The following is a 22,351-nucleotide window of genomic DNA, read 5'->3' as shown; positions in this document are numbered from 1 at the left end:
CAGCTGTGGGGCATTTTCTCAATTGCCCCTTGTGGGTGGTGCCATCCCTGGGCTGGAGGTCTTGGGTTGTATAAGAAAGCAGGCTGAGCAAGCCAGGAGAAGCAAGCCAGTAAGAAACATCTCTCTGTGGCCTCTGAGTCAGCTCCTGCTTCCTGACCTGCTTGAGTTCCAGTCTTGACTTCCTCTGGTGATGAACAGCCAAATAAACCCTTTCCTCCCCAACTTGCTTCTTGGTCATGATGTTGTGCAGGAATAGAAACCCTGACTAAGACAATGACCATAGCAATTCTTATAAAGGAAAGCATTTAATTGGGGCTGGCTTACAGTTTCAGAGGTTTAGTCCACTGTCATCATGGTGGGGAGCATGGTGTCACATAGGCAGACCATGGGGATGGAGAAGTAGCTGAGATTTCTACACCTGGAACATCAGGCAGCAGAAAGAGAGAGAGGTACTGGCCTGGCTTAAGCTTCTGAAACCTCAGAGCCCATTCCTAGTGACACACTTCTTCCAACACGGCCACACCTCCTTAATCCTTTCAAATAGTTCCACTTTCTGGTTCTAATCTATGAGCCTCTGAGGGCCATTCTTATCCAAATCACTACACTAGTACAGAACTCATTGCTCATGGGCTTCCTATGACTGATTATACACCTGTGTCCAACTTCAAGAGGAGAATTGTCACTTAGGCTAGCCTGATAAACTAGAAGACCCACCTAACAGGCCCTGATGGTTAGTGATGAGAGAGGCATATGATCCTATCAGACCAATGAATTAGACTTTTTCTTGGAGTTGTTCAGGGGCAAAGCAAAATGAACCATGTTTCTGGGTTTGCATAGGCTTTGGCTCTTCCATTTCCAGCAGCCATCCTGGTGGCCCAGAGGGAACTTATTGAAGAACAAGGAAGTAAGACAGTCCTCAATGCTGTCACTTGTTGTCTTTGACTGAGAGGCACCAGATGAAGCTCATGGAAACCCTTGGAACTGTTTACTGTTGAAAGCTCTTAGTTTGCCTACATTGGGGGGTGGTGGTAGTGATAAGTTCATGACATACACAATTAAGTAACTGTATTTGATTTCTTCTCTTCTATCTAGGTTTAAATTCCATGTTTCAATTTCCTTTCAAATTATTTATCTTTTCTATTTGTGACCTTTTGCAGTCTGGAGAATGGCAGTCAAAAGCCAAAAGGGAGGAGGTGATGGTGACTGTTTCCTACTGCTGCGGTTACTTCAGGGTAAAAACAAAAACAGTGCCATTGCAAATTAATTTTCTGAGAATTAGAATTACAATGGACAACATCAAATATGTTTGACAGGATCCTGTGTGGAACCATAAATCCTAGAGAAAAAGCCTGAGTAAATTTACCATTTTTGCTTAATAAAATAGGAAACTGAGGCCCAAAGGTTCCATCTATTCTCCAAGGTCATAAAGCCAAGCCTGTAATCCAGAAGTCTTTGGTCTCGTTTGGTTCTGTGCATCATGCTCAAAGTGGACCTAAAATAGCCAGAGTAGCTCACAAAAGAGATACATATGATGTGTAAAATGGGCTAGTGTCACAGAAGGAAGGAAGTCAACAAAAAGCAGCTTTATTAAAATTCAACCTTTAAAGTAGCATTTAAAATACTGGATTATATTAAAAAGACAGAAGAAATGAAGTAGGACCCAACATCTATCACCTCACACTTGACCAAACTGGTTGACTCATGTGTTGAGTGTGGATTTCTCTAGTGGTTCCAATTATGGTTAACATGGTTCCCTCCCAGCCCCTGCCACACTAAAGACAGGCCACTAGAGACATGGCTCCCTCCTACACCAAAGTTCTTCAAGACAAAGATGGCAAAAATTATCTCTATGAGATATTTCCAAGTACTAGATTATTGGCAGTTTAGAAGAAGTCTATATTTATATCTTCAGATGTTTCTGTTAACTCCTTGCATTCCTCAGTGAGATATATAGCTCAGAGAGCAATAACTCATTTCATTCCAAATACACAGAATCATGGAATTTGGGGTGAGAGGGCTATTTAGAAACTGCTTAGTTCAACATTTATTGATGAGCCCAAGACTCGGGAAGATTAATTGTCCACATGTAACCCTGGGCAAGGGAGCTACTATGAATCTTTCTGTGATGTCACATGAAATTATTTTTTTTCACCTAAGTCTGGATTTTCATTTCCAAAGCTTGATAACAAATGAAGTATTCCAATATGTATTTCATATACTGATATTAATTTAAATATCCGAATAAAGTGAAACTACTTCTTATTTGAGTGCTTAAACTAAAACATGTTTCTATCTTTTTACTTCCTTTTCCAATCATATTCCAAAAAATCAACAATAATTATTATAGAACAGTTTTTTTCCTATTTAGCCATTTGTAATCTAATGTTTAAGGAATATCATTAAGATAGGCTCACATCAAATATGTTGTTTAATATGCATTAAGCTTTAAAGTGCTATGAATACATAATAAACATCTTGGCTAGCCATTCCCTAAATTGGCATGAGGAATCCTAGCCAGTCTCAACACTATCTCTGTATATCCCAGGTGAGTTGTGCTCTGATTAATGAAATTAACATGTCACACACAAGGCAGCCCTCAAGGTAAGGCAAGCAAGCCAGGTTAAGAACACTACAAGACTGTCCCTGTTTTACCTTGAAGAGGAACACCACTCTTCAGTGGGAAGAAAACAATCAGAAAATATGAAAAATATCTGTTTCTATTCTGTTATACTTTATAAGTACTGTATAAAGAAGAAAAAAGGTGAGAGTCTTCAGGCTGCATCACAGGATGGCATAAGCCATCAAGTTGGGAGTATACTTGAGGCGGTCACATGGCCAAAGGTAGGTCTGTTTGTTTCATAAAAGCTTGCTCTTCTATGGGACTCCATTAATCCCTGCAAAGACCAGAGTTTCCAAAATTATCACTGTGTTACACTGGCCTCATCTCTTAAAGTCTACAACCTCAGTACCATAACACTGGGGACCAAGGTTTTAGTATCTGAAATGTTATTGTAAACACTAAGATCATATCTAAATCATAGCAGTATCTTAGTCAAACAGGGGAAACAGATGTCCCTTGACTAACTCTATATATACCATTCTCTCCAAGAGAGAACACCAGCCTTGTAGATGAATAAGTAGAAGCTTGTGTGTACGCAGTTACTTGTCTTCCAACCCTCTGAACATGAGAGCATATGTTGAAATACAAAGAGAAGAGTCCAAGACCCAAGGAACAAAAGAGGTACTCTTAGAAACTTCTAGAACCTGCAAACTTAAGTTATCTTTAAAGTTAAGCTAATTGTTTTATAAGGAAATTTATTTAAGAATTCAGAAAGCTTGTACAATCAAAAGAGCTTTTCCTTTAAAGAGTATCAATTTACAACAGTTACCCTATGTTATGGGTTGTGCTAGGTTTAACTGCTACAGAAACTGATTTTCTTGTTTTAGAATTGATTTTCAATCTTGAAAAGCACAAGAGTGTACTGACAAATATGGAAGCAGTTACTATGATAACAAAATGTTGGCTTCAGGGCTGGAGAGATGGCTTGGTGGTTAAGAGTGTTGGCTACTCTTTCAGAGGACAGGGGTTCAATGCTTGGCACCACATGGCAGCTCATGGGTGTCTATCACTCCAGTTTCAGGGGATCTAGTGCCCCGTTTTGCCCTGTGAGGGCACCGGACATACACATGATATATACACATACATGCAAGCAAAGCATTCATACACATAAAATAAAATAAAAGTGATTTAAAAATATTATTAGTATCACTGTCTGAATACCATATATTGAAGAATTAAGTTTCCATTTTCTCAGAAATTATGATGTGGAAGTATATTGTTTCTCTTTTATTTTCCACTCTATTCTATGATGTAGGCAAGAAACCCCAAAACACATACTTCCAGAAAGCAGTTTTAACAGGTGAAGGTGCCTGTCTTAGTCAGGGTTTCTATTCCTGCACAACATCATGACCAAGAAGCAAGTTGGGGAGGAAAGGGTTTATTTGGCTTACTTCCACATTGCTGTTCATCACCAAAGGAAGTCAGGACTGGAACTCAGGCAGGTCAGAAAGCAGGAGCTGATGCAGAGGCCATGGAGAGATGTTCCTTACTGGCTTGCTTCCCCTGGCTTGCTCAGCCTGCTCTCTTATAGAGCCCAAGACCTCCAGCCCAGGGATGGCACCACCCACAAGGGTCCCTACCCCCTTGATCACTAATTGAGAAAATGCCCCACAGCTGGACCTCATGGAGGCACTTCCCCAACTAAAGCTCCCTTCTGTAATAACTCCAGCATATGTCAAGTTGACACACAAAACCAGCCAGTACAGTGCCAATCATGAAATGCTTCATTTCTCTATTCTTCATTTCGTTTCCTTCTGAGGAAAGATGTTCTAAGCAACAAGAGGGCCATTTGAGGTTTTAAAATAGGAGATTGTCTCACCAATGTTCGTAAGATGCACCTAAGTCCTTGCATCAGAGAGGGGGCCCCAGCTGGACATAATTATTGTCAAGAATTGATAGGTCTTAGGCCCAAAGATTTTATATTTGATACACATATCTGCAGAGACATTTAAAATGCCCCCACTGTGTCACTTTAGGAAAGGATTAAGAATGATGTTTAAGCTCATGGGTGGAAATATGACTAGATTACAGACTATCATGGAATAGTGGCCTTCAATGAAAAGTAAACTGTGGACTGGGGAGGTGGGTCAGTGGACAGTGCTTGTCTGGGGAGGTGAGTCAGTGGACAGTGCTTGTCTGGGGAGGTGGGTCAGTGGACAGTGCTTGTCTAGGGAGGTGGGTCAGTGGACAGTGCTTGGGGAGGTGGGTCAGTGGACAGTGCTTGTCTTGCAAACGCATGGGTTGAGTCTGATGGCCAGAATTCAGGTGAAATACAAACACATATACCACACCATGTGTGGTAGATACGTATGCTGGTGCAAATCTAACCTTTGGAGGTGAGGGGAGTGGTCAAAGATACATGGAGTCCTGGGACTCACTGGCAGCCAGCCAAGTCTAATAATGACATTGTTCCAGGCTTTTGAGACCCTAATGTGAGTAATCAAAAAAACAAACAAACCAACAAACAAAACAAACCAAAACAAACAAAAAAATAAAAAAAAACAAAACCTAAATAAAAGGCAACAGCTCTTGATGAACAGCGCCCACACACACATGCATGTGTTCTCACATATACACACAAAAGAAGAACAAGAACACATGGTTGGCAACAAAAGAAAAAAGAAAGAAAATTTACTGGCTGGTTTTGTGTGTCAACTTAACACAGGCTGGAGTTATCACAGAGAAGGGAGCTTCAGTTGGGGAAGTGCCTCCATGAGATCCAGCTGTGGGGCATTTTCTCAATTAGTGATCAAGGGGGTAGGGCCCCTTGTGGGTGGTGCCATCCCTGGGCTGGAAGTCTTGGGTTCTATAAGAGAGCAGGCTGAGCAAGCCAGGGGAAGCAAGCCAGTAAAAAACATCTCTCCATGGCCTCTGTGTCAGCTCCTGCTTCCTGACCTGCTTGAGTTCCAGTCCTGACTTCCTCTGGTGATCAACAGCAATGTGGAAGTAAGCTCAATAAACCCTTTCCTCCCCAACTTGCTTCTTGGTCATGATGTTTGTGCAGGAATAGAAACCCTGACTAAGACAGAAAATATCCAATACCATAGGTACTGAGAGCTCAAAACTGTAAGCTAGTCTCTGATGCGTATATGGCTCTGTGTCCACATCAACGCCTGACAGAAGGGATGAAAGGCACAGATTGTTGCCTCTTGAATGGCATCTTGGAGGAGAGTTAGGTGGGAATATTAGAGAAGAGCAGTGACCGACCTGACTTGGTAGGTAGCACACATTTTTTTGTTTGTTTGTTTGTTTGTTTTTTAGGCAAAATAATTAATGAAACAAACCCTTACACTGGCCTTCGGGTTTTCTCCTTTTTACCTTCCTGCGGCGGAACAGGCAAAATGAGATTCTGAATTGCAGCCCCTGTTTAGGCATGTTTGGTTTGTGGCTGCCGAGCTTCTGTTTGGTTGCGCTTCTGTTTGGAGCGGTAACATCTCACCCTCAGAGCTGCCTGCCTGCGAAAGGTGTGTGTCTTCACAGATCCTTCAAGAAACAAAGACAGGACTGACGTCCACCTTCAGACCTACCTCCCTGACCTTCTCCTCGCCCAGCATGTCCCGAGCAGGAGTAAGGAGGACAAAGCGTCCAGTCCTGACATCGCCTCCTTTGCACCTGTAAACGGTTCCCAGGCTCCCTCGGGGGCTCTCCGTCCTCAGTTCCCTCCTTAGTGTGAACAGAAGTCCTTCCTTGGCTGCCACTGTGAAAGCTGCTTGGTTTCCTCGTCAAGTGCCCTGCCTACCATCTTCTAAATAGCACAGGCAAAGGATTCAAACAATAAAGAACTGCCTTCTGATCACCCTGGGTTAGCACTGTGGATTTCTGTGGGTTTCACGTACTCTGGGAGAGCGGTTCGCCTGTGGCTGCCGATGGTCTTGCCTGTAGCACGACTTGAGAACTCACCAATCAGCTTTCCAAGATCGCCTTTGGACCTTTCCTGGCTGAAGGACTGAGAAGGTGGAAATCACAGGTGAAAGTGGACCTTGAACAATCCTCTTCCTAAAGTTGCCATTTAAGAACTCTCCCATAAATCAACTCAAATCCTCCTGGTTACAGCGTCCCCCCTTCGTTATGGGCGAACACCTTCTGAGTTAGGAAAAGGAGCTCCCAAAATGTAGAATTTTGTTGCTGTTGTGTCTTTGTATCTCACAGCAAGCAAAAGCCTTAGCCTCCTATTTCCATTCATTTTGTTTGTTTGTTTGTTTACAGGCTTGGTTGGTTGGTTGGTTGGTTTTTTCCGAGATAGGGTTTCTTCAAGTAGTCCTGACTGTAGACCAAGCTGGCCTTGAACTCACAGAGATCCACCTGCCTCTGCCTCCCCAGCGCTGGCTTTAAAAGCATGGACACCATCACCCAGCTTGTTTATTGACTTTTAAACGAATATTGAGAAGAACCCTTGGAGAACTCTAATTTCTATGAGCAAAATGAAAAATGACAGGCCCCTGCTCTTAAAGGCCTTGCTGCATCTCATCGCTGCCGTGCATCCAAACTCCTAGCAAGGGAACCCTTGTGGGATATACTCAAAGCTTATCCAAAGCCCAGAAGAGTTTACTCCAGTCTGGGACTAGGAAAACAGGTTTGTTCTGCTGCAGTAGGACCTGTGGTACCCCTAGGTGTTCTTGGACTGGCCTTGATCAGAACACTGACCTCAGAACAGAGGCCGAGAGGCTGACACGAGCTCAGCAGCAATCCTGGGAGTAGGACGCTTTTGCTCGGAGATCAACATGAATTTCATTTCCGTTTCTTGATCTTTCTCAATCTTGTCACTAGATTGGTGAGTTGGTGAGCTATGTGTGTCTGTCTGACACACAGGGAACAGGAGCAGCTGGTCAAAATCATCCTGGGTGTGTTTGTATGTGACAGTGTTTGTCCATGAGATTAACACTGGAATCAGAAAACCCTGCATGGCAGATGTCCTCCTTAGTGGAGATGAGCTGCCTCTTACCAGTCAAAGCCTGAATAGAACAAATGGCTGACCTCCTCCGAGTAAGTGGGACATCTATGGCCTGACTACCCTTAAGCTGGGTCATCCTGGCTGTCTACCTTTATGTGTGAACTAAAACACTGTCCTTTCCTGAATCTCTCACTTGCTAGCTTTCATCCTGGAGGATACTGTTGGCTCTCAGGGGTCTCTAGTTTGATGGCTCACTTTGCATATCCTAAGCCTTCTCTGCCTCCACCCTCTGCTGCTTCAGTTCTTCATAACTGATCTTTATGTGTCCTTCAAAGGTAGCTAGATTGATTGTCCCCAGCTCAGGGTGGGGTTATGTCCTAGTAAACGAATCATAGATGAAAATATCCTAAGTTGAAACTGCATGCAATCTCTCTAACCAACCAGACAGTCTCTCTTGGCAACCCAGCACACTACAGGAATATTTACTCACCCAGAAGAAGATCAACATGCACCAGCTGAAGTGTGGTTTCTACAGAATGTTTGTTGCTCTTGTGTCAGCCTAAAATTGAAAAATTCCAAGTAGAACAATTCTATTCTCATTTCTCTTCAGATCATCTAAATTTTTTGACTTTTATCAAGTAAAGCAATCTAATTTGAGAATCCTTAGCATATATGCACATATAGATATCCTATTGATTTTTCTGTTTCTCTGGAGAGCCTTGACTTGGAGAAGTGAAGAATCTGTTTTCTACCTTGTGAGTTTTGTTATGATGGTTATATTAGTTTATTTTTTACTGTAATGAAATACCTTAATCTGAGAACATTTATAGAGATATTAGTTTTAAATGACAGTTCTGGAAGTCTGAGGGTAGAAGGCTTATATCTGGTGACAGCCTTCTGGCTGGCAGAGTTCCAAGGTGGTGTAAGGCCACAAGGACAAGAGATAGGCTACATGTGTGTGCAAGTGTGTGTCTGAGTGAGTGTGTATGTATGTGTGTGCACACTCTCGAGAGTGTATGTGTGTGTGCTAATCTTCCTCTTTCTTATGAAGTTAATAACAGTTAATCATAGGGGTTCACTATGATAAGTTTAACCATTAGTACCCCTCAAAATGCCACTTACAAACATATAGCCAGACTATTTCCCCTTTTCCAAACCACACAGGAAAAAATTAAAATCCAACACATGAGTCTTGGGTGGTGAGAGGAACATTCAAGCCACATGGAAATCATGTTAATTATTAAACAAAAGACAAATAAAATGAAACAAAGCCATGTTTTACTATATTCAACTCAGAAGGAAGCTGAGCTAACAATGACCCTTTCCCTCTTCTTCATTCAGTCATTGATGCTTAAATGGCCCAACAAAAATGCATAATTCTTTGTCATCAATCATTTAATTAAGATATTTCCTAATTGGTTAAAGGTGGGATGAGAAAATTAGAAGAAACAAAGGATTTAATGAAGTCTGGATGCGTTAACCCTTATGTGTCTGCAAGACACAAGTAGAAATACATTTGTTGTAACAAAATACTCAAGGCAAGGAACTTTATAGAGAAAAGAGACTCATGTAGTCTGTTAGAGACTCAGTGGCCCCAACCGTTTGATGTCTGGTGAAGTTCCTATTGGCTTCATCATATCCTGTCAGAACATATGCAAGGAGAAGGAGTTAGAGCGAATCAGGGCCAGATTTATTCTTCCAGATAACCCACTCTCATAGGAAGGGCCTGGCTGGAGTCCTGAGATGTCTGCATCCATCTCTCCTGACAAAGATTAGAGGGCCCTATGTATCTAATTCCATCCTACTAACCATGCCCCCAAAGGCTCCAGAGCATTTCATCACAGTATTAGGATTCAAGCTCCCAACATGTAAACCTTTGGGGGATACTCCCCAAATCATATTCAAACCTCAGAAAATAGGCAACAGAATCTCCAGAAGGCTAACATAGAATCCTACCTCCACAGTTCCTGATTAAGAAGTTGGAGCTTGGGAATTGGCATTTCTAGCTAGCTCTCAAGTGGTGCTGATGCTGCCTGCCTAGGCTTCCCACTCTAAGAGCTACTGGTCTAGACAGAGAATAATTCTAGGAGTTATCAACATAAAGATAATGCTTAAATTATGGCACTAGGTGAGATTGCCTAAGGAGTTTAGACATAGAAACAAGAGAAAGAGACAACATAGGAAATTCTGAAGAGGGCTGGAGAGCCCAGAGACAACTTACAGGAACAGAAGAGGGAAAACATGGAGAGGGTGTGGGCTTTCAGAGAAGCTGGGCGCTCAAATCCAGGCTGATACTTGGTGACAAGAACTGTTAAGTAAGATGGTAGAGAAGACCAATGCCATGTCTGTGGATTTATCCATTTTAGAAGCCTGGTCAAGGGCAGCTGTCCATTTCACGAAGGCTTTTCAAATGCTCTGCTATGTCTGTTTTACAACAAGGGAAACTGAGGCTCAGGTAGACACATGGTGTGCTAGGGCAACAGGGGGCCTAAACTCAGAGTTCCTTCTGTTAGAATCTTAGAGCTGACCTTACCACTCCTGTTGCTGAAATCTGTAAGGTGTCCTGCAAGACCTCAGAGTAGACGTTTTGCTTGCTCCCCCTACCCCCTTGGCTGTTTGTAAAGCCTCTCACTGATGCTCCCTCTGCTCCCAGTACACTTTGTGCCTCCCAACTTTTTATTAATGTTTGGACTTAAGCATATGTCTGTGTACCATGTGTGTGCAAGTACATGGAAGAGGGTGTTGGGTCCCTGGAACTGGAGTGACAGGCAATGTTAATCTCTATGAAGGTTTTGGCAACTGTATTCCAGTCCTCTGCAAAAGCAGTCAGTGCTCTTAACCTCTGAGCCATCTCTCCAGCACCTCCCCCCACTTAAGTATTTCTCAGCCCACTCCAGGCCTCATGCCTACTCAGTGGTGCACACACAGCTGCAATCAAAGGACAACAGGACTGAGTGGAAACTAGTTCCGGGAAACGTTTATCATATTTCTAACTTGCCACATTTGGTGGTTCAAGACCCCTGTATCTGGTGTCCAGTCACCAATGTGATGTGACAGACTGGGGATGAATGCATGCAACTGACCCTCCCAAGCAGATTCCAGAGCACCACCAGTATAATCCGGAACATTGACTTTCATGCAGCATATTTCCATTCTAGACAGCACCTTCTGGAGACAATGTCTCAACCACATGCTTTGGGAATCCCAAGCTATATCCCCTGCCAGAGGTGGCTAGCTACTTTCTCAATGTCCTAAGTAGTTCAGAAGCAAAGGGGATGGATGACATTCTTCAAGTGCTAACTTCTCCTCCTCCCTGTTTTTTGAGGTTCCAGAATGTTCTTTCCTGAGGATCACAGCCTTGTTCTCCTTTAGACTCTGCAGCTGTCTATGGTGGCTGGAAACTCGGATTTGGAATCAGCTCTGGTGTTCCATGCCAGGCTGTGTGGTTTGAATGGAGACCATGTTCACGCTCATGTGCTACTGTGGAGGAGGAGGCCAGAGCCTCACATAGCAGCAGCTGCTACTGAGGGTTAGTCCTGAGGCATGGGGGATTCCAACTTCCTCATGTAACTTCCATTTGTTGCCACTGGTTTATTCCTAGAAGCACAGAGTGGGTCTCCTGGGAGCAATGATAAGATATGACCATCAATAGCCTGATAATATTATCACATAGTGCCTAACGGGGAGGTGGCCAAATGGGACCATGGGGGCCTCAGAAGGAGAGGAGTGAGGGGCTGGACCTGGAGCTTCGTGCTGCTGAGGATGCCAAAGAAACCTCAGAGAAGGGAATTCTTTGTAATCTAATTTTTATGACAGGTTTTTTTTTTTTTTAATGCAAAGGAACATGGTTAATTTAGGAATAAATTTTCTGAAGATCAAGGTAAGTTTTTTTTTTTTTGAGTTAGGAGATAGAGAAAGCTGAGAAAGAGTTACAATTCATTGCTTATTTAGGGAGATAAAACATATTTTAATCTTTTTTCTTTTTAGTTTTTCGAGACAGGTTCTCTCTGTGTAGCCTTGGCTGTCTTGGAACTCACTCTGTAGACCAGACCAGCTTTGAACTCATCTGTCTACCTGTGCCTCCAGAGTGCTGGGAGTGCCTCCAGAGCCTGTGCCACTGTGGCCCAGCTCTATCCAAGTCTTTTACCTCTCCTCCACACTGGAGATTGAAGCTGGGGCCTCATGCATGTGGTTCATGTGAGGTGTGCACTGTACAATCGACCTGTATTCCCACCCCCTAATTTTTTTTTTTTTTTGAGATAAGATTTTTACAAGTTACCCAGACTGACCTTAAACTCATTCTGTAGCCGACCAGGCTGTGAACTTATACTGTTCCTCATCTTCCCAAGCAGCTTGGGAATAAGTTCGACATGCAACCAAGTTTCAACTACAAACACTGGGCCAAGAGGCATCTGGAAAAGACTTAACTCCAGGCCCTTCTAGAGGTCTATGTTATAATAGGCCCATGTCTGAAACTCTATGAGCTGCCTACTTGAAAGTTACCTACTCTCTTACAGTGCTCTCAGGTGCAAATTTGCTCACACAGGCAGGCATGCAAATGTGTCAGAATAACACTAATATTTATAATCATACTTTGCAATCCCACAGTGCCTTTCATCTGTAGATCTCAGGGTACTTTGCAAGCATTCATTACTTCTCCCAACATTCCTCTGAGGAAGGTAAACATTATTTTCCTCCCCTTTCCAGATGAAGCAATTGAGTCAGATAAGTGACTTGCCTAAGGCCAGTGAGGGAGTGTGGGTGGGGCTGAGATTCCCAGCTCAGGGTTTCTTTGGAAGAAACCCAGTAGGTGGTAAAGCACAGAGGGCCTATGGCACACAGCTCCTGGAGGGTCACTTTCTCCTATTAAATCTATCACCCTGGCATAACTGACCCACTTATTAAATACCTCCTAGGTATACACCTTTGTGTATGCATGATTTCCACTCCTCATAGTAAATCCTCATGGTATAGATAGGGAGCTGAGATTTACAGAGGTGAAGTATCATGTCTAAGATCACATAGCTCAGAAGTGCTTGGGCAAGAAGTCAAATGCAGATCAGTTTGCTTCCCAAAGCTAGGCTTCCTTCTCCAGCATATAAGTCATCCTGTTTTGAAAATGGCGGGAAGGTAGCTTTCATCCCTTCATGTTTCTCCCTCTTTTTTTAAAAAAATAAATATTGATTTATTTTATGTGTAAGACTTGCCTACCTATATGTATGTGCAACACATGTATGTCTGTAGTTGACTATAAAGGTCAGAAGATGCCCTGGAACTGGAGTTATGGGAGGTTGTGAACTGGGAATTCGACCCCTGTCCTCTGAAAGAGCAACCAGTACTCTTGACCACTGAGCCATCTCTCTAGAATGTACCACAATCTTTTCTTGAGCCATTGTTCCTCCCAGCTGTCTATCAACTTCCTTGACTTTGACAAAATGTAGAGACTGTCCCTGACAGCACATCTGATCAGGACAGAGGTATTCAGGAAAGGAAAGTACTAGCTGCTAAGTGTAGGAGTGCCTGTGGTCAGTCAGTCACAAGAGCATGTGTGGCATCTCAGAGGTATCCCAGTGGCACTAAGGGAACACTCATATTGAGGTGAAGTCTCTCAGTGTGGACATGTTCCCAGCTTCATGGTCAGAAGTCACAGGAAGAGCTGAAAGAGGGGAAGTGACATTCTGTGTTCCCTCTGTCAGTGCTACTCCTTTCAATAGCTGAACTGAGGCAATTCCTATTCAGCTTGAAGTCAGATGGTGCACCTCTTGGGCTAAGCATATTCATGTGACTGATGGAGCTGGAGAGACAGGAGTATGTGGAATCTGCTGACAGGGGAAGGAACTTGGGCAATGGCCCATCGCTGAGACCTGTGATGAAGCAAGCCTACTTCAGAGCAGGAAATGCTTAACCTCTGCAGGAAATCCTGGAAGCTGGATTCACAGGGACTGGCCACTGGGTACCAGTTTTCTTGTAAGTATAGACAGGGAGGTATGGGGTGAGGCTACCAAGATTCATCCAAGAGAACCCAAGTAACACAGATTCCAAACCTTTTCATTAGACTCGAAGAAGTCAACTTTAGAGTTTGTTTCATTTTGTATGCAAAGTTAAAAATATCAAGTTTTAATCACTATTTATTTGAAATGACTTTTCTTTTTCAGAAGTAAGAACTAGGTTCTAATACTTAGTGCTTCTATGGGAATGAAAACCAAGCTGGCCTGTCTGTTCTGCCAGGCTCTTTAGTTAGAATCCCAGTGTCCTTTTGCAACCATCTCCTCTCTCTAGAAAATCTGCACATGGGCTGTGCAAGATTGTTAAAAACAGAACATGAAGAAGTGAGCAAGTTAGGCTTGATGGTGTGTTTTGGTAGCCCTGTGCACTAGAGAGGCTAAGACAAGAGGACCAGTTGAACTCAGAAGTTCAAGGCAACTTAACACACACACACACACACACACACACACACACGCACGCACACGCACACACACACCGATCCAAGTTAGAGTATCTATTATACACAGGTTCTCTTGGTTGAATTCAGATTCCATGTTTGCTTACATACTTTGAGAACATGGATGACTAGAAGCCCAGCTGGGAGGGGCAATACACCCCAAGTTAGCAAACAGGTGATTTCATTGGCTTGCTTCCAGGGACCTAGCAGCCTCCAGGTGCATGCTGTGGATAAAATGGTCCCCCAACTATCCATCTCTCTTTCCTCCTCTCTCTCTCCCTCTCTCCCTCTCTCCCTCTCTCTCTTTCTCTCCCACTTCCTCTCCCTCTCCCTCTCCCTCTCTCTCTCCCTCTCCCTCTCCTGTGTGTGTGTGTTTCTGTCTCTGTCTCTGTCTCACTCTGTTTCTCTCTCTGACTCTGTGTGTGTGTGTGTGTGTGTGTCTGTCTGTCTGTCTGTGTGTCTCTGTCTGTCTTTCTCTCTCCCCATACACACACCCCTCTCCTGTTCCCTCTGTCTCTCTGTCTGCCCATATGCCTGTCTCTTTTTCATGTCCTCACTCCAAGACCTTCATTCTCCCCTCCCCCAATAAACTTCTTATACCAGATTTGTTGTGTAGCATTGGCCTGCTAAAGGTACTCTACCCCTCCCTCACATTTTAGCCTTTCACCCTGTATGTGAAATCATCACTGTGTAGGACAGGCTGGATGCCATCTTGTTTGTAGAAGCTGAGAATATTCAGGGGCCTGCAGAGCATCTAGCTCTAAAAAACCAAAAAGAACCCCAAACTTGAGATAAGACATTACCATGGCTCACAAGACTGTTAAACTGGAAGAGACCCTACTCAAGTTGTTCAAACACACCAAACCATTAACAGACACTTCTCAAAATCAAATACAAGTTCATGTTAATCTTCTCCATGAGCGACACAATCACAAGTAGCCATATAAACATAGGTGAACCATAGCACACAGCCAGCGTTAATGTTGCTATTCACAGATTAAGGACTACACTGACTTCTTTTTAAGATTTAGTGTGAAAGAGAGACAGAAAGAACTAGCTTTCAGTTGTGCTTAGCTTGTGAACTCAGCAAGTGTTCCTCCGGAGGGCAGTGCTGGTGGCGCTCTAGCTGTAGTCAGCAGACCCCTTCTGGGGATGAAAGTGGCATCCTGGAAAGGCTGCAAGGCCTGCAGAACTGAAAACTGAGAAGCACTGCTTCCCAGAGTTCCCTACATAATCCTTACCGTGAAGAGCCCTCCTCTCCTGGCCTTCTCGCAGGACAGCAGTGAGTGTTAGCATTTTTGGGCTGCTTCGAATTCCTTCCTGCCTGCTTTTGAGCACATACTACATTTTAAAACTTGTTGGTTTCTTTCATGTTTTATTTGACCCTATGTAATTGCATTCCTGAAGGAATAACAGGCCCCCCTAGTGATTTACACCCTGTATTAAATGTCAGTTTTGAAGAGACACAGTTAACAGTTTGGTTTAACCTCCTGCCTTCCCTCTCTCTGTTACTCAGGGCTGAAATTTGTGTTCAAGCTCTGAAGAGTCTAAGGGCGGGAGGAAAAGATCAAAACCAGCTAGAGCAGGAGCAAAGCTGAAAGGAGACTCAGAGCTTCCCCCAGGGAAGCCACCCAGACGGAACAGGAGGCTCCCTTCCTTACGTCACCCCTGCTGTCTACTTAGCCCTTTAGAGAAGATGTGTATCAGAACCACTTCCTGAGCCTGGAATGAGTCTCAGCCGATAACTCAGCCTTGGGGAAAGCGAAAGCAAGAGGAGAACTGTGAGTTCAAGGCCTGTTTGGGAAGCAGAGTGGAACCTTATCTTTAACGACAGCGAAACAATGAACACACACACACAGACTTCAGTTCCAGAGACAGCAACAATTGCCATAAACCATGAGTCTATTTGAACCATGGGGACCCAGTAAGTAATGAACTGCTTTGATGAAGTCCTGGAAGAAAATACAGTTTTAGTATTTTACATCATTGTATTTTATTTTATTTAACATTTTATTATATTTTATTTAACAACTGCTGCTATGATGTTATGGTTAAAATATTTCACTTGTCTTAGTAGATTCACTTAAAAAATATATATATATATATATATATATATATAGTAGCTACTTAACCACGTAAGTGAGTTGATCTCTCAGGTTCATCTAAATAATTCAGGACGTAAGAGCATATTCCCTGTGATCCTCTGAATGTGCACAGACATGCTTGGGTTGAAAAACTAGAAATATCCTGTGTGAAAACTTGAAAGGCAACCGAAGTAGTCGTTATTATTACTCAGAAATCCACATTAAAACTGTGAGACCAGAGACGTTAGAATGGTTGCCTTTGCAAAGCACATACTAAGTTGGTCTGCCAGCTTTCCCCAATGACCAGAGTGTGAGGCTTGATTTAAAATGACTGCGACTTTATACCAAGGAAAGAAGGAATTGGGAAATCAAGAGAATTATTCAGTTCTCTGCCAGAGCGAAGGTGTGACCTAGTTTGATCACATCAGCTCCTGAGACCTTTAATTCCCCAGCTCACACTCCCAGGCCACTTAAGAGCCATTAGCTAAAGCTATTTAGCCTGGAACTGTGGATCTGCAAGGAGAAAAGTTCACAGCGACTCCAGAGATGAAGACGTTTGGTCCTTTGTGCACTTATGGATCTTGGTCTCTCTTCTTAAGTCATGTAAGGTGACTTACAAAATCAATTCAAGAGTTGGTCAGTGGTGACTCGCACCTTCAATCCCAGCTTCTGGGAGGTCCAGCCTGCTCTACAGAGTGAGTTCCAGGACAGCCAGGGCTACACAGATAAACCTGCCTTGAAAATAATAATAATAATAATAATAATAACAACAACAACAACAACAACAACAACAAATACAAGAAAGGAGCAGCTGGAGGCAAAGGGTATGCCTGAGGGACAGTAACCACCTGCAAAAAGAAAGGCTCATCTGTCACCTTGACTGCAGCCATCAGTAGCTGATGTAAGATGGATACACGCATTCCTGCGGGCTGCTACTGTGGGCACATCCTAAGTTCTCCTCCAGTTGCTAACTCCTGCAGGTAGATCCTGTCTCCCAGAAACTGTAAAAGAAAAAAAACTTAAAATTCATCTTCCATTCATAGTAAATACCACCTTATTCTACATAGTGTATTACCATTCTTGTTATCATTGCAATTTCCACTATTATTTTATTGGCATAAGTCTCATGACAATGTTGTGACACTGGAACAGTAAAACGTCTGTGGGCCAAGTAAGTACCTCACAATTCAGAAAGCCCAGGGCGGGGGAGTGTTTTGTAATTTTTTTAAAAAAATCTGAATCTTTCCTTTTTCCCTTTTTTTCTTCCTTCCTTCCTTCCTTCCTTTCTTTTTCACACTCAGATTTTTATGAGAGAAAACAACTAGTTCTAACCATGAAAGGCCGTGCTCAGTGGGGCATGGTGGCAGACACATTTAACCCAGCACTCCTGAGGCAGAGCAGGTAGAGATCCCTGTGAGTTCATGGCCAGAGTGGTCTACATAGTAAGTTCCAGAACAGCTAGGGCTATGTAGAGAGACCCTGTCTTAAAATAAATAAATAAATAAATAAACAAACAAATAAATAAAGTAAAAAGAAAAGAAAGAAACAAAGAAAGAAAGAGGCAAAGGAAGAAAGAAACAACTATGTGAAAGCTCAAGAGAAACTGCATCCACTGCCAATAATTCCCTGGCAAGACTTTGAAACCCTCTGATCGCAAAAACAACATTGTAATTAGCATCATGCAGAACTAATTGCCAGATTTCAATATGCACTCTCCAAGTGATTGAGAGGTGAATTGCAGAGGTGTTAAATCTGGGCTCAGATCCTGTGTCTCATTTACCTGTCACCAGGAAAGATACCTGAACTCCTGCAGCTTCCATCTCTTACAGAAAAAAAAAAAAAAAATGGCTACAGTAGTTTTTTCAACTCATAAAACTGTAGGAGTAAAATAAGATATTGTATGCTAAGAGATTAGCATGTGTATGAGAGTTGGGGGTTAAAATGAGATATTACATGCTAAGAGATTAATGCATGAATTTGTATGGGGTGGGGTGGCGAGTACTGAAAAAGTGTCAGTAATTATATTTATAAATATAATTTCCCCAGCTAAAATACGTTTTTGTACTTTTTGGTGGTTTCTTCTGATGGTTTTGTGATATTGTTGGGGTAATCAATACCAGCGTTTCAATATCTTGACTGACATGGAAATAAAACCACATAGTAACTACAGGGGACCAGCTTGGTGTTTGATACTTACTACTTAGATCAAACCTATTGCTTTGGAAGGTGTGGACCAACTTATTTCCATTAAGAATGTCCCTGTCATTTTAGGATGAGTTTCTTTTAAGTGTCTCCACAGGTCAGGCAGCAAGCCCAAACTAGTAATTGTCACATTCTTACCTCCTTGTTTCAATTTGCAGATGCGTGTGGAACTTTACCAGTTTGCCACTGATCTATTCCCTGCCTCTGCCCACTCCATTACTTGTCTTTTATCCTTTCAATATTATCTAGGTAGCTTAATTAGTAATGTTTTTAATTAATTTTTATTTTGTGTATTTCTAGTCTTATATGTACATTGTTATCTAAATATTTAATTATCAATAATTATTTGATATTATTTTATTAGTATTATTTGCAAGATCTATTATGTTTAATACTTTGTTATATAATCACACAAATGAGAGTATATCTTATTTAACATAAAAATTCATCCTATAAAAAATTATGTTTCATGAAGATAATGCAGAGAAACAAAGGAAAGAACATTTTACAATATTTCCGACTAGTGGGGACTTTTTTGTTACCTATTTTAAATTTATTATACATTTAATTGTAAACTATGCATTTATACAATCTATTAGTGCATGCTAATTATACATGTTAGTAGGACTCTAACATTTCTCCCCACAGAGGTAGTACTGCCCCACCTCTGCCCTGAGGTGGCTTGGCTTTCTAACCAACATCAACAGTCACTGTTCTTCTGCAAGTTGAACTTCCAGTTTCTACTTCCAACAGAAGATGCAGTCCTTGTCGCTCAGTGTCTGGTATATTTCACATAAAATAATAACTTTTTGCTCTGTGTGTGCACCAGATTTACTTTATCCATCCATCCATTGATGGGCAACAAGGTTGATGGTTATAGGTCCTGGCTGGAAATAACAATGACCAACCTTTTTCATCCTTTTGATATACAAGTATATAGAGAGATTTTTGCATAAAAACACTGTATTGTACTTTCTTCCTTGTCTATGTCTTAAGCATCTCTCTGTGTTACTAAATGCTTGTCTGTGATATAATTTCAGTTTCCAAGTTGATATTGCTGTACCATAATTTTGATAATGTCCTTTGTTTGGTTGATTCTTTCATCAAAACTGGCTAATACAATGGTGATGACTGATCTGATACCTGATTTCCTGCTTCATAGCTGGCTTTTATCTCTGTTCAGAATACCAGTCATAGCAAGGGGTACAGAGAAACCTCCACCCAACCTTCATCTATGCGCTCAGCACGAACTTGCAAACACACACACACACACACACACACACACACACACATGGGTGGGGGGGGGAGGTTATTGGGGGCTGTCTAAACAATATTCTCTGGTGATTTCTTGTCTATTCTTTTCCTTGGAAAGGAAATCCTGAACCATACACTGGATTTACTTCCTGATCCACAATGAGCTTTTACTCTCAGTTCAGACCATTGCCTGAGAGTCAAGAGTTTCAGGAACAAGGGCTGTGCTGTGTGGCTGAGCAGTCTGGCCATGTTAAGTCCTTGTGTGCACCAAGAATGATTGTTTCTATGGCACAGTTCCAACATCCAGGAGGACTCTCTCCTGAAGCAGTGTGGACTTAAATGTTGGCTCTGCTGTGCATACTAGCTGGTGACCACAGGCTTCTTGACTTTTCTGGCCCTGATTTTCCCTCCTGTCAAATGAAGACAATAGCAATACTCACCCATGGGATTGTTAGAGGCATTAATTGAGTTGATTTAAAAGTATTTAAAGGCATGGTGGTGTAACCCTGTAATCACGGCATTTGGGAGGCCTGGGTACAGGCAGGGAATTCAAAGCCAGCGTGTACTACATAATGAATTCTAGGCTAACCTAGGCTACAGAATGAGACTCTTAAAACAGCAATCAGAAGGTATTAATAATAACACACTTTTAAAACCACTTAAAGCCATCCTTGCCATGTAGAAAATGTATTTTTATTAAATAAGTATAATGGAATTTTGCTGGAAATCAAACAGCTAATCAAAGAGTATATAAAAACATGAGACCTCCAGAATATATTAGTAGTTACTCATCCTAATTCCTCATCCCTTGCAAAACTTTGAGCCTCCATATTTTTTTTTCCTCCCAATAGGAGCAGAAGCGACGTCCTGCGATTCTGGACACTGTCCTTCTTTAGCTAGAGCGTGTGGGTTGGTGAAGCCTTGTCAGGTAATGAGGAAAGACACAGGCTGTTTGCTTGAGGAGAGAGATATGTAACAAGACTCTACTCGGCAGAATTCTCTCGGAATTCAGGGAAGGGGGCTTGATGCAGCAGGCAGGCGATCCTAGCAGGGATGGGCCAGGGAGAAGATGAGAAGAGTCCTGGACAAGGCCCTTCCCTGGCCATCTCTCTCAGTTCCACCCTCATTCATAACACTGCCACCCGCATCTAGGTCTAAAACCCTGCCTCAAATTAGCAATTTTCTCAATTCTCTAATTGAGTCTGTGCTGGGCGTGTTTGCCACTGGATGAGTGGTTTTGTAAAAACTAGGTGTTGCCTAAAACACACACACACACACATACTATTAGTTACTTTGTGTCACAGTGACAATATTCCTGAAGGAAACAACTTTAAGGAGAAAGTTGTATCCTGGCTTATAGTTTCAGGTCACTGTAGCTGGGTCAAGCACTGTGGAATGGTTCAATCTGTTGTTGTAGGAGCATGACACTCTCCTAATGATGACAGACCAGCAGACCAGGAAGTGGGCAAGCAGGGCTGGAAGCCCCACCTCCAAGGATCTACCTGCCAGTCAGGCTCAGACCCCCAAAGCCTCCCAAAATAGCGTCACCAGTTGGGGAACATGTTCAGAACAGGAGCCTACAGGGAACATCCTGGATTCAAACCATCACACACATACACACAAACATACACACACACACACACACACACACACACACACACACACACACACACACACCACTGTCACTTTCTGCCTTTTACCATTTAGGGAATTGTATAGGCAAGCCAAGTTCTACCATGTCCACAAAGATGGCTTTGACCCCTCCTACCCAGGAGTCACAGAGTGTAGTCCTTTATTGTGTGGTGTCTGGTTCTAGACTCATTGTGGGTGTCCTTTGCCTCACAGTAGTGTCTGTTCTTTCAAGCCAGCCATCCTGGCTTGTGTTACCTACCAGCTTGGCAATTGTACATCTTTAGCAAATAGCTGCAGAACAATGAATTGATCACAGTGTGACCTACATGGAATCTGTGTTTGAACCAAGCCACATAATGAAGTAAATTTTCTATGTCTTAGATTGACACAAGCTGAATTTAGAAGGGAGCAGGTACTGAAATCCCTAAAAATAAATGCTGAAACCTGCCAAATGAAATGTGGGTTGACTGTCTCATAGCTGTGTTTGCTAGTGAAGTGAGCCTGGCCTTCCTCATTGGGAGACAAACACAAAGGCCTTGAGGCAGGGGTAGGGGAGTTGGGGGAAGGGGTAAGTAAATTAGTAAAGGCGAGTAAAATTTCAAAACTCTTATATACTTTTTTTGTATACTTCTGAGCTTATGCGTGTCTAGATGAGCCACCCATCCCTTGACCTAAATCCCAAGGTGGCTTAAAAATTGCTGAATTTTTCGTGTAGGACTCAACTGAGGCTCATCACCTAGATTCTCTTTAAAGTCTGTCACCTGTCAGCCTCTTCTTCCTTTCCTGGCTTCTCTCTGTGGTCCATTACACTGTTAGTATGAGATACACAAAAAATAACCAACTTCATGGTAATGATTTAAGAAGGGCTTCTTTTGAGCTTGTTGGTAGGTCGGAGTGCAGAACTGTATTTTTAATTTTTTTCAGTGCCTACTTTTAATGATGGTTCTTAAATGTTTTAACCTCCCTTGCCCACCACCCACCAGAGGTAGTGGAAAAGAAAAGATTGTGGGGAGGTGGGGGAGGAACTGGAAGGAGTTTAGAAACCTGTTTAGAAAGGTTCTTTGGAGCAACTCCCATCTGTGTTGTCTGGAAATCGGCAGTTCAGTTCATAGGTTAGCAGCGGCAGCTTCATTCACTCATAAACAGTTTATGGATATATCAGCAGTCCAGTTCAGTAGAGTCGGGATAGCAAACACGAATCAGCAGGCAGCACTACCTAGCAGACA

Source organism: Mastomys coucha, unplaced genomic scaffold (assembly GCF_008632895.1).
Source record: "Mastomys coucha isolate ucsf_1 unplaced genomic scaffold, UCSF_Mcou_1 pScaffold9, whole genome shotgun sequence".
Lineage (NCBI taxonomy): Eukaryota > Metazoa > Chordata > Mammalia > Rodentia > Muridae > Mastomys > Mastomys coucha.
The sequence above is the reverse complement of the archived record's forward strand: the minus strand, read 5'-3'. Positions refer to the sequence as shown.